Here is a 13,311-nt window from a genome sequence, read left to right as displayed (position 1 = left end):
GAATCAGATGCTACACTTAGAAACAAATTTCTCACCCACAAATGCCAACAAAACCCATACGATTTAAAACAATCAGGAATCTGGATCTCAGTTCAGAGATTTGATTTGAGACTGGTAGTGTGGTTGAATTTACTAGTGCATATCAAACCAAAACAACTTTCTATTTCCTTATTAATCTAAAACTATGAAAATGAAAGCTATTATGAAATGCCTATTTCTAATAGTGTTAGAAAATTCAGCAAGCATTACTGCGTCTAACAATTATCATATTCTATAGCTCCAAACCATTAATTTTCAACTATATCCTTTTGTATAAAAAGTTACAGGGTAGTTCTATGGCTTTAGTCAATCATTATTTTTAAATGATTAAATAAAAATCTCAATATCAGTAAACCTGTTTTTACTTTGAGTTTCTGTTTGCAATTTATTTCTGTTTTCTTTCTCTTAAAAAATCAGCAGTTTCCCGTTTCTTTCAGCTTCCCATTCTTCCAGTGATCCTGATTCAACATGTTATTTCTTTCTTCCAAATTACTTTCCTGTCTACTCATTCCTATTTGTATTTTTACTGCCTTACACTTATTTTAAGAGTTCCCTAATTTGTCTTCTGTTTTTCAATCTATTCTGCAATATAACATCATATCAAGTTTCCTAAAACATATTCTTTATGACTACCCAGCCCAAAAACTTAAGGACTCTCCGCTGCTTGAGGGATAAGTTCTAAATCAGTCAGCCTAGAATCCAGGCTTCCAATAAACTGGATCCCACTCATTCACTAACGATCAACATTATTCTCTCCACCAATTAGTCAGGCTCATCAAAATTTCCTAATAAGACATGCCTATGCCTAGCACTATACCTTTGCTCATTCTGTACCCCGAATCTAAAGTCCTCCCTGCTCCTTTCTATTTATTTAAATCCTACTTCTTTCTCAAATGTTTCTCCAGTTCCTAGGTTTTTAGCCCATTCTGTACATCTATAGTATTTAATTGTCTGTAACAATTACTTTAACATTGTTTTTGAAATGTGAATTGGAGTTAAATATCATTTATATTGGAAGTATCTAGCCCCAAACACACAAAGGAAACTTACTGAACGAAAGAACAAATTAAAGTATTTCTAACATTTTTAAAGGAACTTCTATGTTTCATATGTCAATATTATTTAGGAAAGTCAGCATAAGATACAAGATTCCTTCCTCTATTTAAAACCGAAATTAGCATCCTTGGAGAAACGGCTGATTCTAGAGCCGGGGTAGCTCCAGCACAAAATTAGTCTGAAACATCTTGTGCCAGAAAGTAAAGAAGTGCTCAAAGAATGATGGGGGCATGACAGAAGGACACACGAGCCAGCTTAAAGAGGCTCCCACTGGGCAAATCTGGGATAATTTAAGCATCAAAAATAATTATAGTAATAGCTTGTAAATCACTTAATTCATAAGAAACCATGAATCTAGTGATGTAAATAAATAGGTGAGAAGGACATCATTGGCCTTTCCATAGAAAGTCACTAATAATTGTAGAAGAAATGATGGAATTAGAAATCACCATTTGGCAGCCATCTTAATAATAATCAATGAATACCAAAACTAGTGGGTAAAAGTTTTGGAGTAACAGAATATGTATAGTCTCAAGGTCTCCTATAAATAGATGAATTACCAAGGGAAAAATGGTAACTTTACAGTGGTGAAAACTGTCAGACACAATCTTAACCACAGGACCAAAATTAACAGTATTAGTAATAGGACAAACATCATATGCTTCCCAATCTATTCTAGTGAAAAGAATACAGCATCATTTCTACAACATTCCTGCAGAAATGTGTTACCTGAAGCTAAGCAGGTTGACATTAAATATTAGAATTATGAACTACGTTAACTGCCTTTTCAAATATTTCATAAGGTTTTAAAAATTAAAGAATGTAAGGTAAAATTTTTGACTTCAATGATAACATTTATCTGGTTACCTTAGATTGTTACACAAAGTTAGGTACATGAGTATTTTACTGAAGACTAATCCCATATCAGCAAGGTCTATAATCTGAATTTTCTCTCTCTATCTCCCCACTAAGGTCAAGATGATTTTGCAATCCATGTACTGTTTCACCTGATTTTCCTTGGCATTAGAGAAATAACTTGTGAGACCGCTGAGTAAAACAGCAGAAGACAAGGTAACTGATTATGAAACCAGTAATGGAAATCAAATCTAAAATCTCAACCTTTTTAGCATCAGATGAACTTGCTGGGAAATCAAACTAAGTCTACAGGAATTTGCCTTGTAGTCCTAATGTAATGCACACAAAAGCATAGTGGATCTTTCAATTTGTTTGTTTCCCAACAGCAGTGTATGAGAGTCTGATTTTTCCACATCCTAGTGAGTACTTACTATCTAGCTTTTTAATTCTAGCCATCCTAGTCAGTGTGAAGTGGCATCTCATTGAAGTTTGGATTTGCATTTTCCTAATGGCTAATGCTGCTGAGCATCTTTTTCTGTTTATTGGTCATTTGTATATCTCCCTTAAAGAAATGTCTATTCAGACGCTTTGCTCATTTCTTAAATTGGATTATTTGCTTTTTTATTATTGAATTGTAGAGTTCTTCCCAACTTCATTTTACTATGTTTCTTTTCGGCTAACCACACCTAGTGTCACCTGCTTGCAACCAAGAACCCTGACTGAAACACACTGTCTTCCCTCTTTAATATACTTCTCATTACTTTTTCAAGGAAAACTGTGTGAAGAAATTCTGAAAATAAAATGCTCCTGTTCTCCTAGTCTTGTGCAAAACAGAAGAGAGGAGGTATGCCTCTAAGAGCAGAAAGTCATGTGTACATCCATACACAGGATACACAGAATACGAAATGTTTTGGAGGACCCAGTATTCATGTTTTCATATAATAATCTATATGGGATAAGCCTGTATGAATTTCTTTGATTTCAATAGGATTTTTATAAGTCAAACTCTGAATGCTCCTTAAAATGCACATATTTCAACACACCACCTTTAAAAGTTTACTTTATGACAGTTAATACATGGGCTATTTACTGCTTATTTAAATGCTGACCAAATTGTCTACTGTATGTGACTAATCATCACCTCTTTTCATTTTGGAAGAAAAATTATCCAAATAATTTTTAAGACCCAAATGACTTTGGATTTTTGCAAAGAGGATGATAGACAACTTAAACAATAGATTCTAACATTCTCTAAAAAACTTGAGACGCTTGAACTACCATTTTGTATGGGCTTATGTTGGATTTAGTCCAAGTAACATATACATGTTTAATTGATTCTGTTTCCAAAGACAGGCTCAGCTAAGTCTTCCAAATCAGGAGCTTTTATGTTTTTGTTTTCCCTTCACACCTTATCCAGTTATGCAGCAACGAGAACATACTGAAGATCATGAGCCAGTTTATCAGAGCTACATGTATAAGACGACTCCTCTGCTAATACAATTTTTTTTTAAAGTTTACCTTATGCTAAGACTCAGAATCAATCAACAGTTACTTGCCATGTAACATATACAAACTAGTGGATTAAGAAGTTGAAATAACTTGAAACATCTGTTATGGAAAAATTCCACAGCTCAAGAAGGATACACACAAGGCTTTGTAGGTAGCAATTAATGCTCAGCTGAGTTTGAAGACTACAGAGACTGTGGAGATGGAGCAGCAGTGTCATATACATGGCTGTGGATAGGTCTGCAGTAGCCTGACCCAGGCTTTATTATAATAATAAAATAAAGTATTATTTTATCCTGGAGAAGCTGGATGGAGCCATCTTTTGGGGCTTTACTAGGTCAAAGGGACAGGAGGGCAAAAGGACAGAAGGACAAGAGTGGGAGTTAAAGTAATGAATCATGGGGCCTAGACTGAATAGAAAAGGAAGTAAAGCCAGTAGGGAGCTAATGGAGGAGGTAAGAAGGATGAGCAAAGGGTTGTGGGTGCCAATTACATCGCAGACAGTGTGAGCCATCAATGAAATGAGTGAAATGAAAGCTAAAGTCATACCAGGGAGTGAAAAGTGGGTTGGGGAAGGGAACATCAAATTGTTAGTGGATGGAACAGACCAGTTAAGCAAGATTAGACTCTACTGTTGAAAGCAGCCAATGATGGAACAGTTTTAAAAAGCTGTTCTCAAAATCCTAAGATTTTCAATAAAACTAAGTATTTGTCCTGAAAGTCTGCCAGTAGTTGGTACATGTGCACTAGTAAGTCTGCAGGCTGAGTGCAATGTAGGAATACAGGTCTGTGGCCCCATGCCATGGCTTCACATGCATGCTACTAAGGAGCCGTGACTCCCACGTCAGGACACAGCAAGTCATGTCTGTGATTTGTGCTGACACATCAAAGGATGATGCCAATAGTGATAAGGATGATGATCTTCTGAAGACTTTGAAAGTCTTCAGTTAATTCATTGATTCTATAAGAAGATAGTCTCATTATATTGCTCAAGTCACATTGCCTATGCATTATCTGAGCATGCTTCATTTCACCTTAGTGAGACAAAGATAAATGACTACAAAGCAGGTTGGCATCAGGGATGATTTCATGAAGACACATTTCAGGGTAAGGGCTAGGCTCAGGATCAGCCTCACATGTCCACATCTGCAGCCTCTACCTTTCTTCTCATTGTAGCCTTCTAGTGAAATTGCTCTTGCTGAGGTCTCCAGTGACAACAGGCTTTCTGGACCTCTCTGCTGTGTTGATCCCTGTTGATGACCACTCCCCTTGACACACTTTACTGAGTTGATGTCTGGGACTGCATATCCCCCTGGTTTTCCTTTTTTGGCTCTGGATCTTCCTTCTGTGTTTTTTTCTGAATGTCTCCTCTTTTTCCATTAATTTCTTTAAAGCTGGTTATTTCCCCAGATTTCATTCTCAGACAATTGCTTTTCTCACTCTACACACTCTGGGTGGCTAGAGTCACTTTATCCACTATCTTGATTTCAGCTGCTAACCACAAACTGAAAAAAACAGATCTGTTCCCAGCACTGCACTCTCCTGTACTGTGGGACTTAAATATCTCCAACCAACTATGGTACACCCCAATGCCAGTCCAACTCTGGATGTCCCAAAGAACCTCAATGTCAACATGTAAAAAATTAATTTCTCATTCTCTTTTCTAAAAATGGTTTCCTACTCCTGTATTCTCTATCTTAGTGACTTTCATTATCTACCTAGTTAATTAAGTTAAGAGACCTGGTAGTGATCATCAAAGCTTCTTTTCCCTCTCTCTCTCTCTCTGTCGAAAATAACACATCCTGCCAATTTCATTTCATAATAATTTTTAAAGCTAATCTTCCCTCCATCCATACCACCACCATCCCATTTTAGCTATTATCATCACCTCAGACTCAAACCAATCCAACAACATGGTAAGCCATCTGCCCCCAGTCCTATGCCCACCATTGCCAACAGAGTAAGAGATTCAAAACATCTGACCTCACATTTCTGACTCCAACCCTTTAATGACCTCTCCTTGAATGATAAAACATAATATAAGCCCCTCATCATGACATAAAAAACCTTTCATGATCTGGTCTTTTAACATAACACATCAAACTTTATGTTTCATCAACACTAAATGACTTGCAAGTCCCTATACTTAAAAGCTGTTTCTCCACTTCGGGGTTTCTTTGCAAATGAGGTTCTCTATACAGGTTGAGGATCCCTCATCTGAAATGCCTGGGACCAGAAGTGTTTCAAATTTTGGATTTTTTCAGATTTTGGAATATCTGAAGAACACATATCAGTTGAACATTTCTAATCAGAAAATCTGAAATCCAATATGCTCCAATGAGCACTTCCTTTGGGCATCATGTCAGTAGTCAAAAAGTTGCAGATTTTGGAACATTCTAGATTTCGGATTTTTTGATTAGGGATGTTTAACCTGTATGTGGAACACTGTTTTGCCTTCACTTTGCTAAATCCCACGTAACTGTTTACAACTCAGTATAAGCATCGTCTTTTGCAAGTATTCCCTGAAATATTTTCTCTAAGACTAGGATACTTGCCCCTTCTCTAGGTTCTCATCCAATTAAACGCAATAAATAGGTATGAAATAGATATTTCTATATTTATTAAAAAAATACCCTGAGGAATATAAATTTTTAACTGTAACCTAATCAAAACACTATAAAGAAACCAGATTTTAAGAACTTAAAATCCTCTATATAATGTAATACAAAGTCAAAAAATTATTTTTGGACTATTGATAATATTGGATAACCTGTCAGCATATTGGTGTGCTGGAGTGCAATGGTGCGATCTCGGCTCGCCACAACCTCCGCCTCTCAGGTTCAAGCAATTCTCCTGCCTCAGCCTCCTGAGTAGCTGGGATTACAGGCATGCACCACCACGCCTGGCTAATTTTGTATTTTTAGTAGAGATGGGGTTTCTCCATGTTGAGGCTAGTCTCGAACTCCTGACCTCAGGTGATCCGCCCGCTTTGGCCTCCCAAAGTGCTGGGATTACAGGCGTGAGCCACCGCACTCGGCCTGATATATTTTTTAATTAAAAATATATCTCTCTATATATGTGTATGTGTATGTATATATACACACACACACTCACATATATATGTGTGTGTGTCCCTAGAAAAACTATTTGATTTTTTGAAAAACTAGTTGTTTCCCATATATATATTATTTAAGACATACTTTATTTGTAGTTTTTAATGCCCTCCAAGTAGCAATGGTTTCTAATGACCTCAATGTAAGTCCAAACATTTTCAAATAATGTTTGATAAGATTACTTATGCCATTATTTGGAAAGAAATATTTTTTTAAACTGCAAAAAATTAAGACAAAAGATGTTTTGGTCTTGGGGTAAATTTTGTTTAAGAGCCATGTCCTTTATTATTGCTGTCTTGTACAATTATATAAATGGTGTCTTGGTAACAAATGCTATTAAGGGAAAAATTAAAGAATTCATTTTAAACTTGTTACATTGATTTTTTTTCTTAAATAAAATGATGTTTGTATGGATAGATCTTCCAGAAACCAAGGGATATTATTTTATCATTCTGTACCTTAATTCAAGTGTTTAAATATTCTTTTTGGCAAGGGTATAGAAGTAATAATTTATTTTTAAAAACTTTCTATTTTCATATTACTTTATTCCTTGTCTATAAAATAAGTATTTCAAAGAGAATAATACAATATAGACTGGGCGTGGTGGCTCATCCCTGTAATCCCAGCACTTTGCAAGGCTGAGGCAGAGGATCGCTTGTGCTTGGGGGTTCATAACCAGCCTGGGCAACACAGTGAGATTTCATCTCTACTAAAAAATAAAAATAAATAAAAATTAGCTGGGCATGGTGCACATGCCTGTAGTCCCAGCTATGTGGGAGGCTGAAGCAGGAGGATGGCTTGAGCCCAGGAGGTTGAGGCTGCAGTGAGCTATGATAGCATCACTGTACTCTGGCCTGGGTGACAGAGTGATACCCTTGACTCCAAAAAAGAAAATAAAATAAAATATAGGTTCACAGTTACTCATATTGCCTTTCACACATTGATTTGTAAAGAAAGTTCCTTAATTTTCTCAAACTTTTGTGAAATTTCAAACAAAACACATCAAATTTCCCATTTTATATTTTATTGAGCCAAACAACAATGAACCCTCCATATCAATAAGACACTACATATTGGAGCTAGAAATAAAAAGTTAAATGTGCAGAAGGTTTTTTTTTACCTGTGCAGAAATTCAAATGAGGTTGTGATGCTACAAAAATCATAACAACAAATATATCTGAAGGCATATCTAGTCTTACACTTGCTAAGAGAGATTACTGAGAAGCACTTTTATCATCTGTTTAGTATGAGTTTAAAAGAAAGCAATTTTCCTATGAGTTTACAGAATTCCTAGAGCTTCCAATTAATCCACTATCCTTTCTGATCACTGGGGCCTTTATTATCTTATGATCCTGGCCAATTATCATCGTTACCAATGAAGGGAACCTGTGAGTGAGTGATCAGACAAGTTAGTTGCAATCTCTTTTTGGGAATAACTCTAATCAGGAGACATACTCTATAAAAAAAATTTTTCCCCTGGAAAGACTACAACATATATTTAAAATTTTTTTGGCAGAGTTAAATTGTATAAGTAGAGCAAAACATTATTCATAAATCTTTTGCATACAATACTATTAAATGAATTGGCAGTCCAAATTTCTGATTTAAGTAATCTTTCTTTTAAAAATAAATGGAAGGAATGTCCAACCTGACATTATTTAAATAGGAGATTTAAATGAAATTGTTAATCTGAGCTCACAAAACAAGCTATCTTGTATAATCCATAAAGTCTAAAGTGCAGATGAACTGTAAATAAAACTACACCCAAAATAAGATAAACAATTGTCATCTACCCGTAGAGTAAGTCTGATGATTTTTTTCAAATAAAAATGACATAATCAAAAACATGATTGTGTTTTCACTTGGCAATCCAGGAGACCTATTTTCAATTTCCATTTTATTCTTTTGAACAAATATGCTTATTATTTTTAAAAAGCAACTAAGGAGTTAATAACATGCTAAAGTAGAATCTTAAAATTAGCCCATTAAAGTGAAAAGACATTTTTTTCCCACTGAAATTGATTATTACTTCAACCAAACTAAAAGCAAAAGAGAAATTCAAATGAGGTTGTGAATAAATGAGAACTCTTTTCACCAGAACTCACAAATATATGGCTAATAGTTTAAACTATTTTCTATTTTAACTTGAGAACACTTTATGATAAATTAGATATGAGAAAAAAAATGTTTTCCATTCTCAATCTAATTCTTACAGAGCCCCAATAGAGCAAGGTCAAATGAGGTATTCCTTCAAATGAAATACATATTTTAATCATCTAATCTGACTTATAGAAAGATAAAAATCATATTAGGTCATATGAGGAAAAGATCACAATCTTCAAACACCACTATGATCATTTTAATAACACAACCCTTGTATTATAAAAGATACCTGTCAATACCAATAATCAAAATCAAGTTTTTACACTGTTAGAGAGGTAAACTTAATTCTAAGATCTCATAATAATGGGGGAAAGCACTGATATAGATTATTCAAAATATCAAACCCAAAAGTCATTGAAGTACATTTTGTTTTATATAAATAATTTTATACTTCATATAAAAATATACTTTACAGTATATTTGAAGTAGATAAATCTTCCTGATTGCTTTTTACTTAGGTTAACAATAAAACCATGTAGTTCACATTCCAAGAGAGCACAGTGTTTAGTCAACAAAAAAAGACACACCAAGAGTATGATAGATAGTATGGGAAACGCAGTCAAGTGTTTAAAATCTCACCCAGATCATGCAAATGACAGAAATTCTCCACTGGAGTAAGGATGATGTGATGCTATTAAGCATCAAATGTGAGCATCAGAATTCTCTGCTTAAAACATAACTGTCTTCTTTTTTTTGGTCCCCAAAATTCATGAGACCCAGATAAGATTCCTAAGAAAGGTACTGATTGCATAGTAGTTTTCTCACTGATGGAATACTATTCCTCTGTTGACACAATGGATAAATCACGAGGTTACAATTTACACCATTGACACAGGTTTGCTATTGATAAGGTATATTTTTCTTTCCACTACACAGTATTTGATTTTCATGTGTAGTCACATGTTTGTCTAACCCTTAATCAAAAGGCAAATAACAGAAACCTGAAATTCTTTCCGAACACACATTTGACATGCCTCATAAAATTCATGAATATATTTGTCTTCAGTGCTACTTGCATGCAAAGAACCCAACACAGAAGGTACACTGCCCTACGTCTATACTGAGTGTAGTGAGAATTCCTACTTGAAGTGGAATTTGACTGGGCAGGCCACAGTGCAGCATCTGAACGTTATTGCTTAATAAATTACTATTAGTGTCAATTCATAGTGACAACTAAAATAGTGCAGCTGACTACAGGGAAGAAGTATGATAAAGGAGGATAAAATGAAGAGCAAATCTACCACCCTTATCCTTCCACGTTCTTATCTTTCTGGGTCCTAGTCATGAAAATGATTTAAAAGTTCCCTTCAGGCTCATTCATATAATCAACACCATGTATTTCTCTCTCCAGTCTACCTGGAGAATGGTCAAACTAGGGAGCTAAGTTACTGAAAACCTAAGTTCTGCTAAGCCTCCTTCTTTTGGTGGCAGCTCACTCAACATTCTTTTAACAAATATGTTCTGGGTATCTAACATGTGCCAGGTGAGAGAGCAGTAGAATATAATATATTGAGTAGAATATAATATAATGAGGCCACTGAGAGAGCAGTAGAATATAAATCTTTTCATTGTCAAGTTTAGACCTAAGAACATAAATCAATAATTTACGACAGGATATAAAAGGTACATCTGTGAAGCCATCACCACTGAACCTAAAAAAATTTAAAATATTTCCATCTTTAATGAATTTGCAAATAAGTCCTTTCTTCCACATTTTAGAAAAATTTACTGTCATTCCAGATAAAAACTTACTAAGGTTAGTTCTACTTCATGAGGTTTGATCAAAAGGAGAACTGTTTTACTCAGAATTTTCAGCTATATAAATATTGACTACCAGTACTCTAAAAGGAAAAGTATAAAGTATTAATCCTGATTCAAAACCACTACATAAAATTAGAGTAAAAAATTTAAAGCCTTCAAAAAGTTAAAAAGCACAACTGAAATGCAGGGAGTAAGGTTAGGAATAGCTCCCATAAATAAAAGGTAATCACACAATTTCCATTAGAATTAAGAGTTGTGCATTAGCTATTAAACGATAAAGCTATTTAAAGTTTAAAACAATTCATTTTATTATACTCCATCAACTTATTCCTGAATATGTGGAAGAAAACATTCAACTAGGCTTTATAGGAACAACCGCAATTTACTTCACGTTTTACTAAGTTTTCACAGTATGCCAGGTAACTTGCACAATGGTACAGCCTGGTTTAAAATAACTCCCCAATTACATATTTCAGTCAATTTTGCTTAAAATGTATAAAAACATATAAAACCTCAAGATTAGTTTGTTACTCAATCTTCAAAATGTATTTTGCTTTCAGTAGCAAGACTGAAATTGGTCAAAAGGATATTCCATCAGAGTATTCTCAAAGGCACCGGCCAAGGCATATCATCATGCTAATTCCTTTTTAACTGAAAACTTAGAAGACGCTACATAATTCTTACAATGTTAAGATACTAAAAGTATAGGAAGTCAATGTAAAACATCCAAATAACTAAAGTCAACAGAATGAGGGTATTAAACTACTTTCATCAGCAATACTAACCAACTTAATAAACAATACAGATTTAATATTAAGTAGTCTTATGCAAAGTTATGAAGTGTATCTTAATATCTCAATTCATTAAGACTATTTTCTATTTTTATGGCTTTGAAAAGCACCAAATCTATATGAGTTATGATCTATAATTTTATTTGTAATTTAAAGAAATATGTGCGTTTATTATTACAACCGTAATAACTGATGACTAGTTCCAGTGGCAAAATCTCGGCAGGAAACAGATTTAGCAATTTAAATGTTTTATAAGTTTTTGTAATTGAGGAAACTTTTCATAATCTGACATTTGTTAAAACCACTTATTAGAAATTATGCAGCACAGACAGTAGCTGTGCAAATATGAGCTAGCTTCACAATTATAAAGTCAGCCTATGTAGCCCTTTCCTATTGTATATAGTGGCATAAACCCCACGGCGGCCTATCAGCTAACTGGCAGGCAGGGGGCTGCTCTATTCAAAGTGAGAGATACAAGCTGCAGGGCAAAAACCTGGCAGCTCCCATCTGACCCCACAATCCCCTACTGGTGACAGCTCCAAGCTCCATGGCAAATTAGGCCTTCTCATATTACAATTGGAGAAGACAGATTCCATTAGCAGTATCTGAAATTGAGTGGAGAGCTGCACTGTTATCAGACTTGACTCATAAGCACTGCTATTAATCAGAGCTATGATAGCATTTATATATTTCAAGCTATCTGCTGCCGCTGTGATATTCTGCTACAAAGGGTTGATGGGACTTAGGAAAGTGAACAATAGAGCTTTCTGGGAAAAGCAGAGTAAATCAAGAAAGTCTATGACTTCCGCACATTCTGAAGGGATTGTGGTTTACATAAATTTTCTCCCAATTGGAGATTGAGCTCTTCCTCATCTTACACATGGGATTTAGTTGTCACTCAATGGTAACAGCTGTGAAAAGGTGAAGCGGCCCACCGCTCAGAATATTGCCTTCGCTTTTAAAGCAATTAACCCATGAACAGGAGGATACCTGGTGATATCAAAGGGATTAGGCCAGGCAGTGCATTATTAACATTTCCTTGAACTAATTCTAACTCTGACTAGCTGTCAGAAAAGACTCTACAGTCTTAAAAAAGAGTTTTTGCCCTGCTTTTTTTCCCTTCAAAATGAAGTGCTGCTATTTGAGCCTAATATGTCCCTCTACTTATAAGAAAATGCAAATGAACCAAGCTCTTAATATGCTTAAGCAGTCTAAGTCAATGCAATTTTAATACAAGTATGAGAGAAATATATGATCAATTAACCAGGGATCAAGACAGATATTCTCCTGAATGGAAATTAATGCTCCAGTACTTTCCATTCTTCTTCAACTACAAAAACTTGGTAACTATTTGTTACTTATGCATAGTTACTTCTGAAATTAGGAAGAGCTTCACATTATTCTCTATGGCAATAATCTAAAATACTCTTTGAGCTGGAAAATCCAAATGTCCCCTAGGCAAGAGATTCTGCATTCTCTAAGGTATGGCATTTTAATTTTCTATTCTTTATTGAATGGAATCTTAACTGAAGCTATAAGAATAGCAGACACAGTGCTCAGAATCAAGTCTTCGCCTTCTAAAATTTAATCAAATTAATTTTTAGCAGCAACACAATGTTTAAAAATATATAAGTTATAAAATTACAAAATCCATGAGTTAAATACTGGCACAAAACAATCTGCCAGAAGACATTTAAGGATTACTGAAATTGATCATACGTTCTTTGTAGTAAGCAAAGTTTCAATATACCTTTAATATTATTAATATTCCTATATTCTAGGTAATCTACTTGACATTAAGAGATCTGATGTCTTACTGCACAATATTAATGATGTTAGGAAGTATTTTTATGTGAGTTTCCTGAAACTACACCTTTTAGAAAAAATATTTGAAAAACTGCCTATTTAATGGTTAGTAACTTTGTATTACTTTCTTTAAAATAAGCACTGAATTTTGATTATAAAAAATAAGAGCTTTACTTTCAATTCACATGAGTCTTCAACAAATATTGTGGAATGAATTCTAT

The 13,311-nt window shown here is 34.6% G+C and overlaps 1 protein-coding gene across 12 annotated transcripts in view; it reads right to left on the bottom strand.

Moving 5' to 3' along the window:
• TMEM260 (transmembrane protein 260) overlaps positions 1-13,311 on the bottom strand; it is a 71,780-nt gene that overhangs the window by 48,887 nt on the left and 9,582 nt on the right. The gene's annotated exons all lie outside the window — the stretch shown is intronic.

This window comes from Pongo abelii, chromosome 15, assembly GCF_028885655.2.
Source record: "Pongo abelii isolate AG06213 chromosome 15, NHGRI_mPonAbe1-v2.0_pri, whole genome shotgun sequence".
Taxonomy (NCBI): domain Eukaryota; kingdom Metazoa; phylum Chordata; class Mammalia; order Primates; family Hominidae; genus Pongo; species Pongo abelii.
The sequence above is the reverse complement of the archived record's forward strand: the minus strand, read 5'-3'. Positions and strand labels throughout refer to the sequence as shown.